Source organism: Panthera leo, chromosome A1, assembly GCF_018350215.1.
Source record: "Panthera leo isolate Ple1 chromosome A1, P.leo_Ple1_pat1.1, whole genome shotgun sequence".
NCBI classification, from domain to species: domain Eukaryota; kingdom Metazoa; phylum Chordata; class Mammalia; order Carnivora; family Felidae; genus Panthera; species Panthera leo.
In genome coordinates, this window is record NC_056679.1 from 1,993,789 (window position 1) to 2,003,714 (window position 9,926).

Consider the following 9,926-nt stretch of genomic DNA (forward strand, 5'->3'; position numbering starts at 1 on the left):
AGGAATGCTGGTGTATTCATTAAACAGTGTTCTATATACCTGGATAATGAGTCCAAATTTTAGGAGACGCTGAATAACGTAGTGTCTTGTTAATTATAATTTAAAACAGACTTTCTTAAACAGTCTCTGCATTCTTATTTTGTAAGATTGTTGTTACTACCTTACTACAACAGCCGCTAAACAAAAAATTAAAAGATACAAAGCCTCTTAGTCTCTTGATTTAGCCCTCAAAATCGGTGGTCCATCGTGGAGGGATTTACCCCGAGATGCAACTAAATATATGGACCAAGATGTACTTATACAAATTTCCTAACAATAAGCCATTGTTAAAGGAAGGCCCCTCATCTACTAAACTTTAAGTTTAAACCGAACACTTGTACAAAGACAACACACGTTTTGTGACTTTCATGTCAAATTTCAGTACATTTAAGTTTCTTAGTAAAATGTGGGTAAACATTCCTGTAAAAATGTAACGTATTTGCCGAATACTTTGGGAAATGCGTTCTTTGGCCCCTGAATTTTTACCTGCAAACTCATAGTCTCTGCTTAACAGCACTATTAAACGATTTTTTTAAAGTCTAGATTACAACTATATTGAGAGCACGCTCACTTATACCCTACATAGTGCGAAAATGTAAAAGTTCTTGTTTAACATTTTGTCATCACAAAGCTACAAATAAAGGGTACTTTCACCGTTACGCTTGCAAGAAGAAAAAAAAAACACTTCTAATTCGAAGGGCTCAGATCAGGTGGCCAGCAGCCCTCGAATACCGGGGCCCCCCCGCGCCGTCAGGTGAGTTGCACCTCCTTCGGGGACCGGCCTTCCCCTCCTCCCCCTGGGGCACTGAGGACTCGGAATCAACAAACTACAGGTTTGCTCCAGGCTGACACTCCCGCCCAACCCCGCGCGCCAGACTTCACCCCGAGGGAGATGCTCTTCCAGAGGTTCCGAAGGCAGGCTTGCGCAGAAGCGACTGGCAAAACTCGCCTTAACTCAGAATCCGCACCTCCGGGGTCCGGCAGGGGAGCCAACTGCACGTGAGGTTGCATCAGAAAAGACGAGCTCCAGAAAGTCGGCTAAACTAGGGCGCAGGAAAGGCGTGTTATGCAACGGCCGCCGCTCTCGCGGCCGAGAAGGCGCCCCTGAAGCTCGGGCTGCGACCCGCGAGGACCCGGAGGCACACTCGGAGAGGTCGGGGCGCGCGCCGGCCGGGCGTCGCCGGGGGCCGTGCGGGCGGCGCGGCCCGCTGGGAGGAGGGGGGGGGGGGGACGGGCGCACGGCCCGCGAGGCCACGACGCCGAGGCCTGTGCAGGGACGACGGCGCGGCCCCCGTAGACGGCGGCGCGGTGGACGCGGGATCCCGGCGCTGTCGGGCCCCGCGGCCGCGCCCGGCCCGGCCTGGGGGTAAAAGCCCAGCTCCCCCCGGGGCCGCCCCTGCCCCGCCGGGAGCCCGGCCGCCGCCGCCGCCGCCGCCGCCGCCGCCCGGCGCACAACAAAGCGGCGCAGCCCCGCCGGCCGGGCGCTCGCTCGCAACTTGCCCGGCCCCGCGGACGCCGGACGGCCCGCGACGACGCGCCGCCAGCGGAGGCGGCTCCGGGCCCGGGCCGGGCGGGGGCCGGGGCGGGGGAGTGGGGGGGGGGGGCAGGGCGCAGGGCTTCGCTCGGGACAAACTTCCTCGGCCGCCCCGCTCCCCGCCCCTCGGCCCGGCCGCCCCGCCGAGTCGGGCGCCCCTCCCGGAGCCGCGGCCCGCGGCGGCCCGAGGGTGGGCGCGGGGAGCCCCAGGGCCCCGCCGGCCCGCGGAAACTTCCAGCCGCCCCGCCGCGGCCCCTGGCCGCACGCCCCCCGCCCCTGCCCCTTCACCTCCTGGGGCGCGGTCTACACCCTCCGGGGCGTCCTCGCCCGCGGCTCCGGGGCCTCGCGCGCCGGGGGACCGGGCGCCGGTGGCTGGAGCTGCTGTTGGCCCCGCGGGGACGGGGGAGCCCCGGGCGGCGGCGACGCGGGCGGCGGCTGCTCCATCTTAGCGGGGCGCTCACGCCGAGGTTCCAGCGCGCAGACCCAAGTGGGACATTCGCTACATTGTTGGCATTCCACGGGCGTCACGTGACCCCGCCTCCCGCGTCACTCTCGGCCGCATACCAGCCCGGGCGGGGCGCCTGCGGCCCTGGCTGCTCGGCGGCCGGCCCGCCCCGCTCCGCCCCGCCGCCGCTTCCTGCCTCCCGGTCGCGGCCGCCCCAGCCCGCCGCCACCTGCCCGCGGCCTCCCCGCCGGCGCTCGCGGACCTTTCTGCCCCTCTGTCACCCGCCCCCGGCTCCAGTACTGCCCCTTCGACTGCGCTGGTATAAAAGTTGGTAACTCCGTCCTCAAAGCCGCCGTTAGGCATCTCAGACCAGCCTTGGTGGAGAAAGTAAGTGAACAGGCCTGAAGGAGCCACCGAGTTACCGAGCAGACGCCAGCTGCTGAGAGTAAGGGCAGAAGAGGACAGACAGCCGTTTGTCCGTGGCATCGAGTACTAAAGAAGGACGTCCGGATGTGTATCCGAATGTAATCAGTTTGAATTCAGTGCAGCCCCCCTGCTGTGGCGATTTTGTCTGCGGGAAGTGTCTCGCGATGCGCGTGTTTCAAGACTATGTGGACGGTCTCGTAGACCAGCCAGTGACTTGTGCAATTCAGCCCCTCGACTGCCTTTCCATTTGTGAGCTCTGGATGTGGTACAGGGCTTAGGCGGGGATTGTGCGGAGATGAGAGCTCGTCCTGCCTGCCACCCACAGACTGCGGCAGGTGATGGTAGGGACTAGGATCCTTGTAAAAGCAAATCCAGTTTCCTTTTTCATTAACGAACTCTTGTGAAGTTTTTAAATTTTAATTTGAAAAGAAACGGTAACGAAGGTCATCGTGTCCGGACGTTTCTCACGACCTTACCAGTCCCCCGTCTGTCCTCCTGTCCTCTTGCCTCTCGCCTCTCTCACTGCCACCTAGGCTTCCAGCCCTGCCTCTGCCTTAGCTCTTCCAGGGGATCTTCCCACATAGCCCTCCTGTTTTCCCTCCGCTTTGAGCTCTGGTAATGAAACCATTCTTGTGCAACTTAGAATTCAATTTTATTTTTCAGTCTTGTCCCGCACTCTATCCAGGCATCTTGCGCGGTTAAGTCCCCCAAGGATACTCCGTAATTACATCCCTCTTGCCCTCACCTGTGTACCTCTTCACTCCCACAGCGACCTTACTTTTTCCTCCCTGGCCCCCAGCGGGCTGGGCTGGTTGACATTCTTCTTTGCGTGTGTTTTAAGGTCCCGCCCTTGCTGTCTTCAAAGATGTCAACATAATTAAATTTTTAAAAAAATTGTTTTTTTGGTCAAAGAAATATTGTAAATAAAAGGAATTTAGTGGACCTTAAAATTATGTGTAAAAACCCTTACAAAATTTTGTAATTAGTTACAGCATTGTTTGCAATAGTGAAAAATCCAGAAGAACGTAAAATATCCAGCAATAGGGAATAGTGGGAAAATAAAAGGTAGATATTCACATGACAATAGAGCTAAGTGAATGAACTAGCTGTATACTTTTCAAAGGATGAATGAGAATTCAATTGGACAGTGGAAAAAAGTAAGTTGCAGAACTATATATATATATACTATGATACCGTATTCATAAATAAATACCACAGAACCTATACTAATCCCGTACTTTTATGAGTATAGACATGGAGACTTCAAGAAGATGCACCCAATTCAGGACAGCTGTTGCCTACGTGGAAGGAGGGAAACCAGACTGAGGAGGGAAGAATGAGGACTTCAACTTTACCTCCAGTGTGTTACTTCTTGTATTTAAAAAAGCGATGCCGAACTGTCAAAACCTTAAAATTTGTGGATTCCGGGCAAGTAGGTTCAATCATGCGTGCTGTGTTATCCTTTGTGCCTTTCTTTGAAAAAAATCTTTTGAAAATGTTCAAATATATATGGGAAACAAAGTGGAAATAAGTAAGTTTCTAAATGGAAGCTTGCTTAGGGAAACTGACACACCTATGCAGGAGGATATTGTGATTAATGGTCATGTTTATTGTTTTTCTGGGTATGTGTTTATTGATGTGGAGTCATTCATTCCTTTGGGTTTTTTGTTTTTTTATTTTTTGAGTACTGCTATGAGTCATGGGCTAAAAGCAGGCACTGGGGATACCATGGAGAGCAAAACCACATGATTTATCCCCTGCTGGAGCTGACAGCCTTGTAGTGACATAATAGAGTACACTATCCAATTTTGTAAAATAATATAAGTATATATATTTATTTTCAAAAGCTATATACAAAAATATCTATTATATAACATGTAATACAAAAAAACTTAAACATACGTACATACGTATTTTTTTTTCTTTTTAAGTCCAGAAAAATATGCAGCAATGTTAAAAGTTGTAATTTCTGGATTTAGTGATTTTGGGTGATTTTTGTTTCATTTATTTTATTATTTTTTATGTACTTGATTTTTCTTTATTTAAAAAAATTTTTTAATTAACAAAAATGTTTTTAAGTTTTTATTTTAGAGAGAGAGTGCGTGCATGCTCACGATTGCTCATGAGTGAAGGAGGGACAGAGAGAGAGGGAGACACAGAATCTGAAGCAGGCTCCAGGCTCTGAGCTGTCAGCACAGAGCCCGCCGCGGGGCTCGAACCTGTGAACCATGAGATCATGACCTGAGCCGAAGTTGGACACCTAACCAACTGAGCCACCCCAGTTCCCCATTTTTTAAAATTTTTTTGTAAGTTTTTAAATTCCAGTGTAGTTAACACACAGTGTTACATTAGTTTCAGGTATACAATATAGTGTTTCCACAATTCTATACATCACTCAGTGCTCAACATGATAAGTGTACTCTTTAATCTCGGTCACCTATTTCACCCTTTTAGGTGGTTTCTGTCTGATAGTTCTTAATACTTCTAAATAGAATAGTTAACAAAAATTGTGTTTAATTAAATAATCAACTAAGTAAGTACATCCACACAATTCATCGAGCTGAGAAGAGGAGAAGGAGAGAACACAAGTCCAGCTGAGCACGAGGCCTACCGCAGTGGCAATGTTTCAATGTGTAGATAATTAACATCCCATGTATATAGATGTATGTGTGCGTCCTTACTCCATACCAGCTGTTGCCCTAAATTTGTGTATTATCTCATTTAATCCTCTAGACAACTATGTTATGAACCCCATTTTCTGGAAGAGGATCCTAAAACACGGAGTCCCAGTGACTCACCCAAGATCTAAGAGCTGGGATTCAAACCTTGGTAGATCTGGCTCCAAAGCTTAAAAACACGGGTCTCAGGAAGTCTTGATTATAGTGTACTTATGAAGAAGGAAGCTGAAATCAAATAACTCCCTTATGCTTCATCTGAGGGAGGAGGGGCGGGCGTTCTAGAGGGAGGAACAAGAACTCAAAGGCATGTCTCCAGCAGCAGCCAGAGCAGAGAGAAGCAGCCGCTACGAGCACAAGGGGCAATCCACTCCCAGGCACGGCCCCGACGGTTGTGAGGCCAGGATGTTTTAGAGGTTCTCACTGAGGCACCCGAGGAGGATGCCATCAGACTACCTACCTGCCCGCCACCCCTTCCCCAGGCTTTGAATGCAAGAAACCTGAATGATTATGGCTCAGCCTCTTTATGCCTTAATGCCTGGAAAGCAGCATCCGGTCCTAAAAGGCCTACAAAACTGGAAGATGAGGCACACTGATGTAATTTGTTTTATACCCAGGTATTTTGTTTCCTTGAGTAGTTTATAAATTCCACAGGAACAGGAACCATATTCTTCCCCTGAGACATGCAAAGAACGTCTTAACTATTGATTTGAATGTATTCAATGCCCTTTACGGAATTTTTTTTTTAAATTTTTTAATGTTTATTTAATTTTGAAGGAGAGAGAGAGAGAGAGAGACAGTGTGAGTGGAGGAGGAGCAGAGAGAGAGGGAGACCCAGAATCCGAAGCAGGCTCCAGGCTCCGAGCTGTCAGCACAGAGCTTGGCGCGGGGCTCGAACCCACAAACTGTGAGATCATGACTTGACCTGAAGTCGGACGCTTAACCGACTGAGCCACCCAGGTGCTCTTGAATGCACTTTAATATCTCAAATATCAAAGTGTAAGTACCACCTTTTTCTCCGAACCAAGGACTTTGGGTCAGCCAAGGACATCTCTGGTTGGTTGTTGGTTGGATTGTTCCATTCTACAAACTTGTAGCAACTTCCAAAGAAAGGATTAACCATTTCAGCTCTGTTAGTTGGGGACTCTGTTTCAATGATGAACTCTTTTTTTTTTTTACCCTTTTTTGTAATTATGATAAAATATCCATAATATAAAAGTCATCATTTTAACCAATTTTAAGTGTATTGTTCAGTGACATTATCTCCACGTCGTACAACTATCACCACCACCCATCTCCGGAACGTCATCGTCCCAAACTGAAGCTCTTACCCATTAAACAAGTCCCATTCCTCCTCTCCTTGTTTGTTTGGGTTGTTCTGAGGGATTTTTTTTTTTTTTTTTTTTTTTTTTTTTGCAGTTAATTGTTTTGCTTCTGTTAGGTGAGCAGCTTGTATTTTAACTCTGCTGTCGAGACCCCAGTCTCTAGTAACGTACCATACCTTACTCATTTTTTTGCTTTTAGGTTTCTGCTTTAGCAGATTGCTTTGCTAATCTGCTATTAGGTAAGGAAGATTACTTAGCTTATCAAACCTGTACGTACAGAAACAGCTGATAGAACTTATTCCTAGAAGTCTTCCTCTGCAGGGAGGAATGAGGGCTTTGTGATGGCTGTTTCAACTGTTAAAAGGCCATTTGCTTCTTCAGTTTCTGGACATTTCCCAAAGGGTTTATATTGTAGAAAGTCAGACTTCGATACAAGTAGATTATTACTGTTTTTAAGAGAGTAATAGATTGCTAGGCAGTAGATGAATGACCAGTAATGTTTCATATCTTATTTTGTAAAAGCCTTTATTTAATACAAACCTACTTGATGGGTTCTACCACCAGGGTTCTTTTAAATTTTATTTTCTTTTAAATTTTTTATTTTTTTTAATTAAAAAAGAGAGATAGTATGGGGGGAGGGGCAGAGGGAGGGAGAGAGAAAGAGAGAGAGAGAGAGAGAGAGAGAGAGAGAGAATCTCAAGCAGCCTCCATGCTCAGTGCAGAGCCCGATGTGGGAGTCAAACCCACGGCCCTGGGATCGTGACCTGAGCCGAAATCAACAGACACACTCAACCAACTGAGCCACCCGAGTGCTCTGGTTTCTTCCAAATTAAAAAAATAATAATAATTTTGGTAAAATACATCTAACTTACCATCTTCACCACTTTTTTAGTGTACAAACTTTTATGTTTCACAATAATGAAAACAGTTCTGATACCAGAGGGGAAAATCCCCAGTATTAAGTTTTCATTTTGCATTCTTATGTGTGTTTTCTAATATTAAAATCATCTTCTCTGATTCTGGCTTATTTCTAATTGCTTTCACCATTTTCCAAAACAGGACCTCCTGGAAAACTTGATGAAACTCTCTAGGGCATCTTTAGGGGAAGGCCCAGGGTCCCAGCAAGGCTCCCAGGGTGGCCCCCTGGCCAGGATCCACAGACCTGCCTTTCCAGCCCTCCAACGCCACCGAGCACAGCTTCATTCTCCGCATAGCAGCCGCTCTGCTGCTCAGATGAGTAATGAAGTATGCGATTGCATAAGTCAGGATTGCTCAAGACTTTAAGAAGATTTGTTCCCAGAAGACCTCAAAGAAACACTGTCAAGATAAAAATCACATTCTGCATTTAGAGAATTCTTATGTTGACACTTCACATTATTAAGAGACGAGTTGCTAAAACAAATTTTCTTTTCTTACCACATCCCCCGTTAGCTTACTTTTCATGCCGAGTGAGCTATGACAGCAACACCAGCTATGTATTTACTTATTTCTCATTACGTGTAGAGTTGGCTGCGATTTCTATTTTCTCTGCAGACACGAGCAGTACGTTGTTGTGTCTGTAACTGAAATACAAATCCCACTGACAAGGTCTATATGCTCCGATATGTTCTAAAACCTTCCGTTCAAATTTTTAATTTAATCTTTTGCAGTGAACCTTGGCAAATTTTGCTTTAGGAAGAACTAAAAGTGTGAGGCTCAAAACTGATCTCCACAAAATCAATTTCGGTAACGAAATTAACATTCTCAAAGGGAAACATCTGAGCCAATCTACACTGACAATAACTATTTAAGTGGGTAATTGTAAAAGAAACATTTTCATGGTCTATTTTTAACTTTAAAATTAACTACTAAATGTCATCTTGGTTGTTATTGAACAGTTGCTTTTAAGACCATGTATTTTGTTTCATTAATCAGATCTGAAAAAACAAAACAAAACAACAATTGAGTGTGTTATCTTCAGATGCTTGATAAATGGGTTTTGATCGTGAAAACCACGATGAGATGATGATAAGGCGATTTCACATGCAGAAGTGGAAGGAGGCCAGTGACGGAGAGGCGGCCAAATTTCAAAGAGCAAAGGGAAATCTGTAAAAGTCTGGAAGCACTCACGCAGATTGTATTCGATAGCTGGTAACCCCAGGACAAAAAGAGTTTCTTGGCTTGGGGTCGAAACTTGAAAAATGTCCCAGAGCTAATACCCTTCAGGAAGAGGCGACAGAAAGAATTAAAGTTTGAGGTAAAGATACTCGGAAGGGGAGAAGGGCGGCAGCAAAGTCATGGGAAAGTCTGGTATTCCAGGCATGCGGAGAATGGACAGAATGAAGAGAGTAGGGAGAATGTTAGAGAAATAGGGCCATGAAGTAAACAGAGAAGTGGAGAAGACCAGATGGCATCGCTCTGTCAAATTAATATCTGAGTGGGAGAGAGGAGCTGAAAGAATATTGGTGCGATATCACGGGAGGTGAGAGAAAGTTAAACTGAGCTCAGGTAGAGGGAGGGGAAGAGTGGATAACGCTCTCGTGGGAATTATCACGGTGCCCAGGGTTCACACAATGAAAGAACAGAGCAAGGTTTATGTCTACACCGAAAGGTAACCTTAAAGAAAAAATGAGATCTTGAGTTTGCCTACCATTTCTCTCTGGTGTTTTGCCTAAAGAGGAATTTTGGGTGTGTTCATGGCTAACAGAGGTTACAGTTTGCATTTGAAAGTCCCACATCGTTTCCACACTTCCAAGCGATGCTGGACATTTCCACGTATGTGTCTTGACAACCTTTCAAAGTCAAAATGGTCTCAAATGGAACACATACATTCATTCACATATTTATTGAGCATTTACAATATGCTAGGCTTGTCACCCTCTCCAACAAGTACCTAATTTGTTCAACGTAGGGTTCAACACCGGGTGCCCAGATGTGCTAGGCACCTGGGACAAAATACTGAAAATGGGCATTATCACGGAGCTTGCAAGTCTAGCCGGAGAGGTAGATAACAATCAGGCCCACGCTATAAACAAACGGAAATTGTGGATTCTGGTTTGTACTATAAAAACACAAATGTATCCGTGAGATTTTATAAAAGAGGGGGTGTGACCTGGTCTAAGAAATCAAGAAGCAATGGGGCGCCTGGGTGGCTCAGTCGGTTAAGCGGCCGACTTCGGCTCAGGTCATGATCTCGCGGTCCGTGAGTTCGAGCCCCGTGTCGGGCTCTGTGCTGACAGCTCAGAGCATGGAGCCTGTTTCAGATTCTGTGTCTCCCTCTCTCTGCCCCTCCCCTGCTCATGCTCTGTCTCTCTCTGTCTCAAAAATAAATAAAACGTTAAAAAAAATCAAGAAGCACTTTAGCTGAGATGTAAAAGATGCAAAGAAATTAACAAGATGGAAAGCATTCTAAGAGAGACAACGGCCCATGCAAAGGCCCTGGGGGGGAAAGATCGGCACATACCACTTCGAACATTAAAGACGCCATCGTTATCGGAATGCAG

The 9,926-nt window shown here is 46.8% G+C and overlaps 1 protein-coding gene and 1 long non-coding RNA gene across 4 annotated transcripts in view; one reads left to right on the forward strand and one right to left on the reverse strand.

The window, feature by feature from the left end:
• Positions 1–2,070, reverse strand: part of LATS2 (large tumor suppressor kinase 2) — a 76,125-nt gene extending 74,055 nt beyond the window's left edge. The window contains exons 1-2 of one of the 2 annotated variants that reach the window (XM_042927640.1): positions 1,862–2,070; positions 922–1,082 (exon numbers count right to left, since the gene is read on the reverse strand). The gene's annotated coding sequence lies outside the window, so the exon portion shown is untranslated. The remainder of the gene's footprint in view (positions 1–921; positions 1,083–1,861) is intronic. The other variant, XM_042927603.1, reaches the window with a different exon arrangement.
• Positions 2,071–2,220: 150 nt separating this feature from the next.
• On the forward strand, positions 2,221–3,903 carry LOC122213628. 2 transcript variants are annotated; one of them, XR_006199608.1, is made up of 2 exons: positions 2,221–2,785; positions 3,697–3,903. It is a non-coding gene; the product is annotated as an uncharacterized LOC122213628 (long non-coding RNA). The 2 variants fall into 2 exon arrangements; XR_006199611.1 differs by having other exon boundaries at positions 2,221–2,779.
• Positions 3,904–9,926: the final 6,023 nt, after the last annotated feature.